The sequence below is a fragment of the Leopardus geoffroyi genome, chromosome D4 (genome assembly GCF_018350155.1).
Source record: "Leopardus geoffroyi isolate Oge1 chromosome D4, O.geoffroyi_Oge1_pat1.0, whole genome shotgun sequence".
Lineage (NCBI taxonomy): Eukaryota > Metazoa > Chordata > Mammalia > Carnivora > Felidae > Leopardus > Leopardus geoffroyi.
The window spans coordinates 82805082-82817414 of NC_059342.1; the positions used below are offsets into that span (position 1 = coordinate 82805082).

The 12333-nt window shown below is 49.4% G+C and overlaps 1 protein-coding gene and 1 pseudogene across 15 annotated transcripts in view; both read right to left on the reverse strand.

The window, feature by feature from the left end:
* The window catches only part of DENND1A (DENN domain containing 1A), a 512085-nt gene that overhangs the window by 96089 nt on the left and 403663 nt on the right, over positions 1-12333 (reverse strand). The gene's annotated exons all lie outside the window — the stretch shown is intronic.
* LOC123593924 lies at positions 26-174 on the reverse strand (annotated as a pseudogene).

Below are 12333 nucleotides of genomic sequence, written 5' to 3' on the forward strand. Positions count from 1 at the left end.
TAACCATTCACAGAAGTAGACAATCTCAGACTGCACTCAAGAGCAGTGGAGTCTAATTGAACAATAATGCGAGTCACGTACGTAATTTTAAGTTTACTAAGTAGCACATGTGGAAAGTAAAAAGAAACGTGGGAAATTCTACACTTGATCTTAGCCAAAAGGCCGAGAAGCAATAGGGAAATTCTAATATATTATATTTTACCCAGCGTATACAACAATTATAATTTCAACCTGTAATCTGTATAGGAAATTATTAATGAGTTTTACATTCTTTTATTCATACTAAGTCTTAGACATCTGGTGTATATTTTACCCTTATGGCACACCTCCACCCGCACTAGCCACATTTCACGCGCTCAGAGGCCAAACACAGACGGTGGCTCCTGTATTGGACATCGTACGGCTAAAGTAAGGTTGAGGGGTCCACTGAGTTCTGTTCTCGTCAGCCACACCCGGAGCATCTGGTGTTCCAGACATTTGAGGTTGGACAATGGCAAAGCATAGCCCTCCAGAGACCAGGTGAAGAACTGGATGAGAAGGCTCAGTCCAAAAGGACTGTGCCCCTCTAGTACCAGTAGAAAAATCACCAACGATACTGACGTTACGTGACTACCAGGGGAAAAAAACAAAAACAAAAACAAAAAACTAGGACCAGTGGATGAAAACTGTAGGAAGATTTTGGCTCAGTAAGAGTAAGTGTCCCCAACATCAAAGGTGTGCCAGCAGAAGCCAGCTGACCCACAAGAGAGTGATACACGCATCAAAGTTGCCTATCAACTCTGGGATTCAAGGCTTGGAGACACTAAGTACGACCGTCAAGTAAAATGACTGTCTAGCCAACAGACCAGAACATACACACCCAAAGATGTCTTCTCCTTCAAGTAGTCTTCTTGGGAGGGGACAGGTTTATTCTGGCCAAACCTCACAGGCTGCCTGTATAATTCTGGTTGTGGGAAATAGGGATCGTAGGGCCTTACTTTGTATAGTTCCAGCCCTCGAGGAGCTTGCAAGCGAGTGTCTGCGGTGAACATTCCCAGAGTAATGTTGTCAGCGTGCTGGCCCTCAGCGGACTATGGTGAGCAGAAAGTACTAGAAGGGTCTCTGAGGCCCTCTCCACATAAGACTTTGTGTGAGTGCCCCTCTTGCCACTGGAAGAACACTTCCAGTTGCCCTTATGGATTTCCAGGCTGGAGGGGCCTCTGGCTCATCAAAGATCCTGGGAAGCCCAGAGCTCTGCTTTGAAGGTCTCGGTACGCATTGGTCATCTCTACCTGAAGGTGCCATGGACACAACAACAGTAACATGTCCCAGACGCGGCTCCTTCTCTGTTACCCCAACCCTCAACTTGTTCCTCTGTGAGTCCAGATTTGGGGGAGCTCGCCATTAAGCTAGTCGGCCCTCTCTGACCTGGGTGCTGGACCTCAAAACCCTCACGTGGGGGACCTCTTGGGGAAGGACTTCCTTTCCTTTCCCAGATGTTCGTACGGGTCGCTGTGTGTCAGGCTGTGTGCTGGGCACCAGGGACCACCAAGGACGCTAATGGGGATGGGGCTCCTGTCACTGAGGGGCTTGGACATTAGGTAGAGGCTTGCCCGGGTAGAAAGGAGGCCGGAAAGAAGAAGGTGCCCATCCTACCTGGGCTGTCAGGATAAGTGTCACAGAGGAACAGAGGGTGGTGACGCTGGTACTGAGCTTGGAAAGCCCGGTTCTGCAGACCCCGCGGGGCGTCTTGCCTACAGAGATGAGCAGGAACGCAAGAGGAAGAGCTGGGGCCTTTGGGAACAAGTGTCTCCACAAGGGGCCTGAGGGTGACAAGAGGAGACTGCGAAGTGAAAAGAGATCGCTGACCAGGTCGTGAAGGTCTCGGATGCCCGGCCAAGGAGTTGAGACACCATCCGTATGCACCAGGGGACAGAGGAGGGTTTTAAGATCAGATCTGTCAGGAGTAAGTGTACACTTTTTTATTATAAGAATTTTTTTGTCCTGCCTTCATTTTAGTAAAAATGAAGCATTATGGGGCTGGCAAATCATTTCTGCATCCCAAAGACAGTGCGACATGTGATAATGACTGTGAAGCGCGGCTAAGCCTGTTAGCAAGGATGACCAGGGAGCGAGAGGCAGGAGTGATGCATTACCCTCCACCATCGTCTCTTTGTTTGAGGATCATTAGGAAGGGAACCATTAGAAAAACGCCAGCCAGGTAATAGGAGGGAAACAGGTCTTGGCAGGGCTGTGTTTCCCATGGAGAAATTAGCAAATAAAATTCAGAGAAGAAAGCGGGGGCTTCTGGGCTCACCCCGTGGGGCTCCTGGGGAATAATGGCACATGTGGCTCCCACCTGAGGAACCCTTGATGAGGCAGCAGACGTGTCCGACATTCTGTGACAGGCTTCGGGTAAGCAGAGCGTCCTTCCCAGGCAGGGCCGTGGTCCCCAGGCCCATCACCCCTGGGGCCCTCTTCCAGGCACCGGGTGATGCACCGGGCATGCGTGACGACTAAGGCACCACTTGGTCCCCAGGAAGCTCACACTCCCTGATGTGGTGGTATCCGAGCCTGGAGAGAGGCAGGGCGGGCCTCGCCTCGTCATCCCCATCCCATAACTCTGGGCCATGGCGGGGAGGGATGCCGTTTACTCACACGCCCATTCCCTGCTACTTGACTTACAGCAGGGTCCTCTTGTCATTGCAATCGTTCAGGAGATCAAGAGCATAAGAGGAGAGGCGACTCACTGGTCAGAATGAAAACCGAGAACTGCCGTTATGGCAGATGGGGGTTATCCAGGGAGTGGGGCTATCACATCAGCAACTCTCTCTGGCTTCCGGTACCCGCTTATCCAAGAGTCTCCCAGGGCGCCTACCTTAGGCCAGGAGCTAGGGAACACAGAGGAGTAATCACAGCCTGTGCCCTAAGCTGTCCCGTTGGGGCTGGCATTTCTAACCGGGGTATGCATACTTGAAGAAATGTAGCTTGGCCAAGGACCTGATTTCTGGGGGTCAGAGTTGGACACACTGCCTTCAGGGCATCTGAGAAGTGCACTCGGGTGATGAAGAGCTGCCTGAGTTACAGGTGGGAATGGACAGGGTGTGGAGAGCGACGGAGGAGACAGTAGAGGCCAGGAGACCAGAGGGTGACAGCTTGTACCACCATCACTTCACGAACAGCTTCTGGCCCTCTCTCCTGGTGGCAGTTTGGATAAAAAGCAGACATCTCAGGGGGAAGGAGGGTGGTGATCTGTCTCTGGGACTCTAGGAACAGCCCACCCCAGTTTCTGGGGAGGTGCCCTCCACCAGAGGCGCTACCTCCTAGGGATACAGAACCGGGCAGGTGGCCGGAGGCTCGTCACATTTCCTGGTAGTGTGGCAGGGATTTTCATGTCACCTTGTATTGCTAGAGGAGGTTCCAAAGAGGAGACTGGATCTCCCCCGAGCTTTCCCACTTAGCTGATTCTCACACTGGTTCTCCAAAGGAACCTGGAGCAGTGTGGCATACAGGCCACGGAGTTGGCCTAACTTGAGTCTGACTCTGGATTCTGACACCCACCAGCAGCCAGGGGAACCTGGGCATACGTAACAACGGCATCCTCTTAAATCAAACCTGACCCGTCGTGAGGCTGACAGACAGAGCGGGTGCTACCTCCATTTCACAGATGAGAAAAATGAGGCCAAATGACTTTTGGGGGATTTACATGGATTTTAGGGAGTAAATCTAGGGCTAGAATCCAGGAACCTTATTGCCGAGTTCAAGATTTGTCCACAGCCTCTCGGGAGCATTGGCCAAAGGTGCCTCAAGGTCGCAGAACACACCCTCGAGAGTGCAGCTAAGAATTCCATTCCAGTTTGGTCCTAGATGGATCATTAAGGCAGCTCCTCCCAGTTCAGGACACACAGACCACCCTGCACGGCAGCCTCTGTCTAGAAGCCCCCCGCTCACTTCCTAACTTTGTAGCAAACTCCTACTCGTCTTTCAAGATCAGCCTCTTAGGTTCTCTTCTGAGAAGCCCTCAGGCTTCCCTTCTCTTAAACATCCATCTGTTCCAATCCAGCACCGCCTCATTCTTTCCTTTCCTTTCCCTTCCCCCTCCCTTTCTTCCTTTATGTCTGTCCCTCACAGGACTTGAGGAGCTCAGGGATGAGGGACTGTGCCTGATTCATCTTTTTGTCACCAGCTATCAGCAGTGCTGGACACACGATGGGAGCCAGGTGAATGCTTCGTAAGACTCAGGGGGTTCGGAGAGCTAGAGATACCCCCAGGATGACAAACTTTCATTACCACCAGCACCTCTTCCCTCCATGGGTAGACATTCAGATAGCCCATATGGCTGAGTTATAACCCCACGAGACAAAGGCCACTTTTTCTCCTCAAAGGAAAAATGTAATAAACCATGGGTATTCCACATTGCCACTTTCTCCATTGTGAAAGACCTTTTAGGGTGGGTGGGCGGGTGGGGAGGAGGCAAGATATGAGGTCTGAATGGTCAGAGATTATGATACTTCCTGAAAGAACCCCCAGATCAATACTGAGCCAGCGATGCCCCAAATTCCTTTGGAAGGATCTAACCTATTGGTTAAACTTTTGGATTCGTTGAAAGACAAGAGAGTCCTGCTCTTAGAGACTCCTCCAGTGTTTGGCCATGTCTTTCTTTCCAACATCCCCCTGTGAGCGGTCTTCATGGCTCATGACTAGTATGGAAAGTAACTCTGCGAGTGTTTTAAAGCACTATTTTTCTATTGTTTTAATGGCCCCAATAAGGGCACCATTGTTCCTTAGCGGTATACACGCTTCATTCTAGTAATTAGCTGTCAGAGAGGACCCGACAGCAGCCTAATGTTGTCCGCTCAAATCATATTAATGAAATGCAATCCACTCAAATGTCCTGAATGCATATCTGTAATTGCATTAAGCAGAGAGACTGGGGACATCAGGATCAAACTTCAGTCTCTGAACACAGCGTTACGATCAAGCACATTAATCCATTATTTCTTCAGAATCTGACAGCCAATTAATATACCAGGCCTTCATACACCAGGCAAAGGATTGATGTCCCTGTCATGATTTTGTTTTTAAAAAAACCATTAAAATGACTGTTTGTACTCAGGGACGTCAAAGTAAATGCTGGGTGTAATGTTTCTAATCAAAATCAATTGCTCAAAGGTGGAAAGGTAAGAAACAAACTTTAGAGGAGCACTGTCATCGCTCCCAAAAAAGGAAATTTAAAGATCTCAAAGTCTCGCTGCTTTCTCTGGAGCTTTACCCAAAAAAAGTAGCTAAAATTAAGTTCCAGTCAGAGTTCAAAAAACTCCGCTTCATCAAGTGATTCTGAACAGGACACGTTCAGTGCGGGTTCTTTTTTATTTTTCACACAACCAGGTCGTCCTTGTTGAGGATTTCACCGGTATTTACAACTAAGCACATGAACACGCCGAGCGAGACGGCCGGGCCCTGAGTCCTCCCGCTTCCCTCCACAGAGCACACTTGGTTAATTACCGAAGCCGCCTCGCACAAACTAGACCTTCTGCCGGACCAGGAAGCAACAATGAGACAAAATACCTCCTCAGGAAATGTGCAGAGCCGCGCAAACGTCCTATGAATCAGCCCCACTTGCAAGTGCGCGCAGGTCAGCGGTGCATCCAGCACCACGATAAAATTTTCATTAGAAGCCGCTATTAGGACGTTGTCCTTCGGGTGCTGGGGGGCACCGTTTCGGTGAGGCCGCTCACGCTGGGCTGAAATCCAACTCATTTCGGGTCCAGGACCGGAACGTGCATCCCTCAGTTTCCCAGGATCTGGACCCCGTCTGCTTGTTCCGTGCAGTCTCCCGACCTCTTCTGGGCTGTTCTAGCTACACGGCCACCCGTGCAGCTCGCCTCCATGACAGGTGGAGTGACAACTTTCCTGGGGTGACAACGTTCAACACTGAGTCCCTGCAGCCCCTTTTTGGGCTGGATTTGGCACGCCCTCCGCGGGGCTCCATAACTTCCATGCTCCCCTTTACTGGGCAGCTCCTGATGCCGTTTTGGAAGCGTTTTGGGGAGGCTGACCCCCTTTACTCGAACGTGTGAAGCCAGAGCAGAGGGGTGACTGCTAACGCGGGGCTCGGCACGCGGCAGGGACTCAAGGAAAGCTCACTGAGTCCGCTGTCAGGAGTGTTTTGGAGGCTCTTGATGCGATCTGCTACCCTGCTTCCCTAGACGAGGGCCTACGGGCATTATTCTGATCGTAAAAACAGTACACTGAATCCATCTTCTGTGGCTAGCCACACAAATATTGTCTGTTTTGAGTTTTAGTTCCGCAGACCCGTCTCCCTCCCACCTAAAAAAAAAACAAAAACAAAAAAAACCCCCCCAAAACCAAAAACCAAAAAACAAAAACTCCACTCCTCAAGTTACATCCCAAACCTTGGGAAATGGGACACGGATTTTATGAGCAGAACCACAGAAGTAGCAGTTGCCTCCTCAAGCCAGACCCCACGCTGGGAGAGGGAAAGGCCGTAATTACCGGGCAAGGAGTCCGAAGAATGTACGTGGAGACGGACGCGCTACGGAAAAAAGATGGGTGCGATTTTAGGGTTCGTGTCAGAAAGACACTTTTAATAGAAGAATTTACATGCTGACGCTAAGAGATGGTTTAAATATGTCCAGCCTTGAATGCAATCACCGCGGGGGAATTCTAATTATAAAGAAGGGTTTTGTACAACACGGAAGGGTAGGGAAAGACAAAGGGACACTTGACCTTTGCAGAGTCCTTACTCTGTGCACTCGGCACACACTAGCTTTACACACATTTCTCGTTCGCCTCCACGACCATTCCTGTGAGGCAGGAATTAGTGTCCCTGAAGGGGCTCAGGAAGTAAGGGGACTTGGGCAAGATCACCAGTGCACTGGGCCAGAGCAGAGTCCGAGATCGCCAGTGTGCCGGGCAGGAGTGGGGCTGGGAAGTGAAAGTCAGGTCTTTCTTGTTCCAAGCCCATCCTTTCTCTCTCTACCATACTCTGACAAAGGTCAACAATTTTCCTCTGAGGAAGAGAGCTTTAACTATCATTGAAGCAAAAACACCATTCACAAAATCCCGGAGCTTGGAAGGAGGTACATAGTAAAGATGTGAGCACAGTGGAATGGAGGGAGTCAGGGCTTCGGGGCCCGGGACGCTGGCATTCAACTCCTGGCTTAGCCACGTACGAGGCGCATGGTTTTAGGTAATTCACTAGCCATTTTCAACACCTGGTTTCCTCATCTGGCTGACGGGGATAAAACCACACACCAGGAAGGCTTGTGGGGAGGAGCCGAAGTACTTACAATCCGGCATCAGGTACAAGGCGATGGTTGTTTACTGCTCTCACAAGATACCAGGCAGAGTTCTACTCTCTTTACAAATAATGACTCAATTCATGCTTACAACAACCTTAAGAGGGGAGAGCCTATTAGCGAGTCGCGTCTTACAGACGAGGAGACAAGGCACACGGAGATTAAGGACTTGCCAAGGGCACTCAGAGCTGGCACCGGGACCCTGCAGTTTGCCTCCCAAGCCCACATGCTTCCCCACCACCTCCTCCTGCTTACAGGTTGATGGCGATGGTGGCTCTTTCATCCTTCAAGGCTCGGCTCAGTCACGGCTTTAGGCAAATGCCGCTAAGCAACCTCTCCTCTGGCTGAGCTGGCTGCTCCCACAGTACTCCTTACCCACAAACACCTCTGACTCCTCTACTCATCTGTGAGCACTCGGCAAGCGGGCCCTGTGCCCCCGTCCTTGTACCCTCGGAGCCCAGCCCAGAGCAAGCATCCTGCCACCACCGAATGAATGGATGAGCAAGGAAGCACGCGATCCCTTCACGCCCGGGCAAACAACACCGCCCCCCCCCCCCCCCCCCCCCCCCGCCCCGCATTCATTCCAGCCAGTCAGCCCACGTGGGGGGAGGAGGGTGGGCGGGTTTAATTAAAAAGCAGAAAGTCTAATAATTTACTTACTTTTTCCCTAGGTTTCATCATTTGAACGATTTTAAGTGAAGCATGTCACCTGGATACACTAGGGTCTCTAAATGAACAAACATTTGTAAACGCCGCTCAGAGAAGACAGACGTAAAAGGCCTCCACAGGTCACCACATCTCAGGATTCCAATCATGTCAGGCTGGCAGACAGGGTGGGATTAGATTTTTCTTAACAGCAAATCAAGACAACGAGGGCACTGATTTCGAGCTCTGTAGGCATGCTGCTGCTGTTCTTAAATGGATCATCAACATCCAACCCAAGAGCGAAAAATAAGCTTGGGCGTTTCCCCCTTCGCTGTTTGGCAAACTCCTATTCATCCTTTAAAACCCATGGCAGACATACCTCCCGTGAAGCCTGCCCTTATGTCCCAGATGGAGTTAATTTCTCCCTCTCCTGGGTTACTTCTACAGGTTTCTGTAATTGCACTTAACACATGGCACTGAGAGTTCTCTGTATGGGTATCCCAGCTGACAGCAAGGGCAGAGGCAGGGTTCTGCTCAAGCCTGGGTCTCCAGCTGTGAGCCCGGCGAAAGGCCTGGAGTAGGGGCTTGATAACGTGCGATGAATTTAACGCAACAACTGCTTCACTCAAATCTGGGTTTTGCATCGCCAGTGTCAAGGCAAGGATCAAACCATCGGGCTCAACTCTTAGCCCAGAGCTGGAATTTTGTTGCACCAAAAATAAAGCCCACCCATTTCCTAATATTTTTTTTTTTAATGTTTATTTTTGAGAGAGAGAGAGAGAGAGAGAGAGAGACAGAGCGTGAATGGGGGAGGGGCAGAGAGAAAGGACGACACAGAATCTGAAGCAGGCTCCAGGCTCTAAGCTGTCAGCACAGAGCTCGACGCAGGGCTCGAACTCCTGAACCGTGAGATCATAACCTGAGCTGAAGTCAGACGCTTAACCGACTGAGCCACCCAGGTGACCCCCCTAGTATTTCTATAGAGAAACATTTCTGAGCAATTTCTTGAACAACCTCCTCAGAATTATTTAGGGGGAGAAGAGAGCAGCCACACTGAAGTTCAATTCCTGGCTTTGCAATGTCCAGCTATGACTTTGGCTACTTGACAAAAGCCTTAGTTTGCCTGTGGATCAGGCAGGGATAACACCACTTGCTTTATAGGGCTGCTGGGGAGAGTAAATTAAATAACACACAATGCTTTGCACAGCGCCTGGTAGATGGTCAGTGGTTTTAAATGGAGGCTATTTAGGGGAGGCAGGACAGCTCAGTTGTAAAGGCCATGAACTTAGGTTAGTCAGATGGGTTTAAGGCCTGTCAGCCATGGTACATTGGGATAGTCAACCACCCTCTCTACGCTTCTCTTTCCTCATCCAGGTGGAACAGCAGCAGTGCCTTTAGATGGTTTCAAGGAATAATTGGGAGTGTCCGTACAAGTACCTAGCACAGTCCTTGTGCGTAGTAGGCCCTCAAAAATGGCTTCAGGGAGCCACGGAGACTTCAGCATCAGTTTTCACCTCCTGCCTCCAACATCCCAACACCAAGTTCATTCCTGTGCCAGTCACCAACGTTATCTGTGCGCTCCTGAAAGGCTGCCAGGGAGATGACTTTAAACGTCAGCATCTGGAGAGCTCCTGTTGGTAGGACTCCTGCAAGGCTCACAAATCAGCGTGGAGGAGGCGTGGCTTGTATCGGGACGGGGTTCTCCTTGAAATGCACCTCAAACAACTCCAAGCGTAACCAGGGGTCTAGTCACCTTCCTGATATCCGTGCCATTGTCCCTGCCATTCTCCCCCAGCTCCACTTCTCTTCCAGGCCAGGATGATCTTTCTAAAATGCAGACCGGATCTTGTATTTCCACTGACCACAGCTCTCCAGCAGAACTCCCCATCTCAAGTTCTCGGTCCTAAAGTTGGCCCCACGGCATCAAGAGGTCTTCTGCTTCAGAAGGGTTCAACGGCCAAAAGGGTTCAACTTGGGTTAAACCAAGTTTAGCACACATGACTGCTGAGGTGTACGTATTTATCGTACACTGTCTACTTCTAAAAGGGGAACTAATTCAACTGCATTCCCAGAATCTCCAAGCCACAGAATCCTTTATATTCAAAGAACGCTCATCACTACCAGTTTGAAAAACATTGAGCACACACCTTAGAATGGAACTTGTAAGAGTTTAAGATTTTTCACAAAGCCTTCCTTTCTAGTTTTACTCCTCCCTCGGCCCAAGCCCATGTTCCGATAGTGCAGAACTTACTGCTTTGCCCCCACATTTCTGTGTATCTCTGCCTACAGTGAACACCCATCTCCAACTGGAAAAACTGCACTCACCCTTCAAGGTCCAGCCAAAATATCCCCACCTCTGTGACACCTGCCCCTCGTCCCATCTCACCCCCCACTCCCTCGGTCCCAGAGTACACTTTTAACAAAGGGCTGACCTCTTTGCTTGCTTCTCACTCCCCTGTCCTCTGCCCAGCAGACAAGCTCGGGGAAGGCAGGGCCGCGAATAATTTGCCTCTGCACACCTTGCGCTGGGCGTGCACAGAATAGGTGCTCGATTACGCCGAGTCAATGCCCACTGAATGTCAGAAGGAGCCCCTGCACGCAAAGTCATAGATTTTTTTTTTTTAACGTGGTTTAAATGCCTTAGGTTTTATAGTCTTAAAGACTTTTTATTTCTCAGAACATAAATCCTTAGCATCTGACTATAAATTCTTAGTGGATTTAAAGCGTCTTGTACTTTCTGCTCTACTGAATGCAGAATCTGAACAAGGCAGAGCCAAGGGGCTTTTCAGGGATCCACTGACCCTGCTCAGTGATTTTAAAGATGAAGAAACGGAAGCCCCGAGATGGGAGGGGCTTGCCCGGGGGCGGGTGCCCTGATGCCCAGGCCACCCTCTTTCCCTTTAGCGTCACGAACTACACAGTCAAGTCTTCAGAGGTGTAGAGGTGACCCATCGGGGTCTTGCAAGCCAGCCGCCTCCCTCATGCCCAGCTGAGTGAAGAGAACTTCCCACAATGACACTGAAATGTTCTGCTTGGTAATTATGAACTCAACAGTCATGATGGGCTGCAGCACATATAGAAAAGGCTACAAAAAAGTGACAGCACGACACCAGAACCACCCCCCCTCCGCCACCCACCCCCCCCAGAAGAGTTGGCCGGTGTTCACTCTTAATGTTAAATGATGAATTCTTTAGACAGTCACATATTTCTTCAAGATAACTCTGAAGGAACTCGGTGATAATTTGGCATCAATATCCAACTTATGTTACCTAACATATTTTAGCAGCTACAACTCCCTGTGTGAGATATTCTATATGGACAGATCTATGGTGATTGGTAAATTACAATATGTACAAGTACAAATGCTTCTAGGAAACGGGGCTTTATGTAAATATGTGATATTTTATACAGAACCCATGCTACCTACATACACAGGTTGCCGTGATAGATGTATCAACAGATAAGCCTTGAAGATGTTTGTCTTTAAAATGACTTGAACTTACTTCTTCTCTAAACAATAGATTGTGAGGTGGGCTGTACAAGTACCCTCTACATCTTGAGGCACGTGGGCAACACAGCTTTAAAAGAGTTAACATATCCCTACCAGAAGTCCTAACAAATTGAATCTTATTTAATTAGATATTGTATTTGGGGGGAAAAAATGAAATAAAATTCTTTCATTAACTAAACCAAACTCCCTTAAAGGCAACAATATGTTCCTCTCTGTCAGGACAGAATGGAATGAAATCTTTATTTTAATTGGGGTCAGACGAGGAGCCATTTGGTTTCAGATGCTTTGTTTATCAGCCCTGAGCTTTATGGCTGAACCGGAACGTGAAATATTCCATTACACAACCGTTCCACTTAAAAGCCCACTTTCCCAATGCTTTTTCATATGCTAAACGCTGTAAATATAGCCCAAACTAGCTTTGAAATTTAGAAATAGCATATTTAGAGACTCCCCAGTGACATTGATGATCCCAGATAGCCTTGGGTCAGAGGTGCTATTTCTTCTATTCAGCAACGTGGCTTCCCTTGGACGAGCGCCTTGTGGTCACCAAGAGTGGGCTAGAAATGCCATCTATCGTGCTACTGCCCCTCAGCAGGCAGGAGTATGCCCCCTGTAAATGCCTGAGCTGGAAGGTTCCAGATACGACAGGCACTTATCAAACACCTCCTGCATGCCAGGCTCTGAAAGACGACGTAGTATGGTGACCAAGGGCAAGGACTCTGGAGCTAGACCCTCTGCATCCATCAGAATGACAACCCTAATGCTTACCATCGGTGCGACCTTGGGCAAGTCATTTTCTGCTTCTGCTGTGGTTCTCTCATCCGTACAATAGGAAAAATAATAGCGTCCACTTCACAGGGTTGGTGTGAAGCTAGA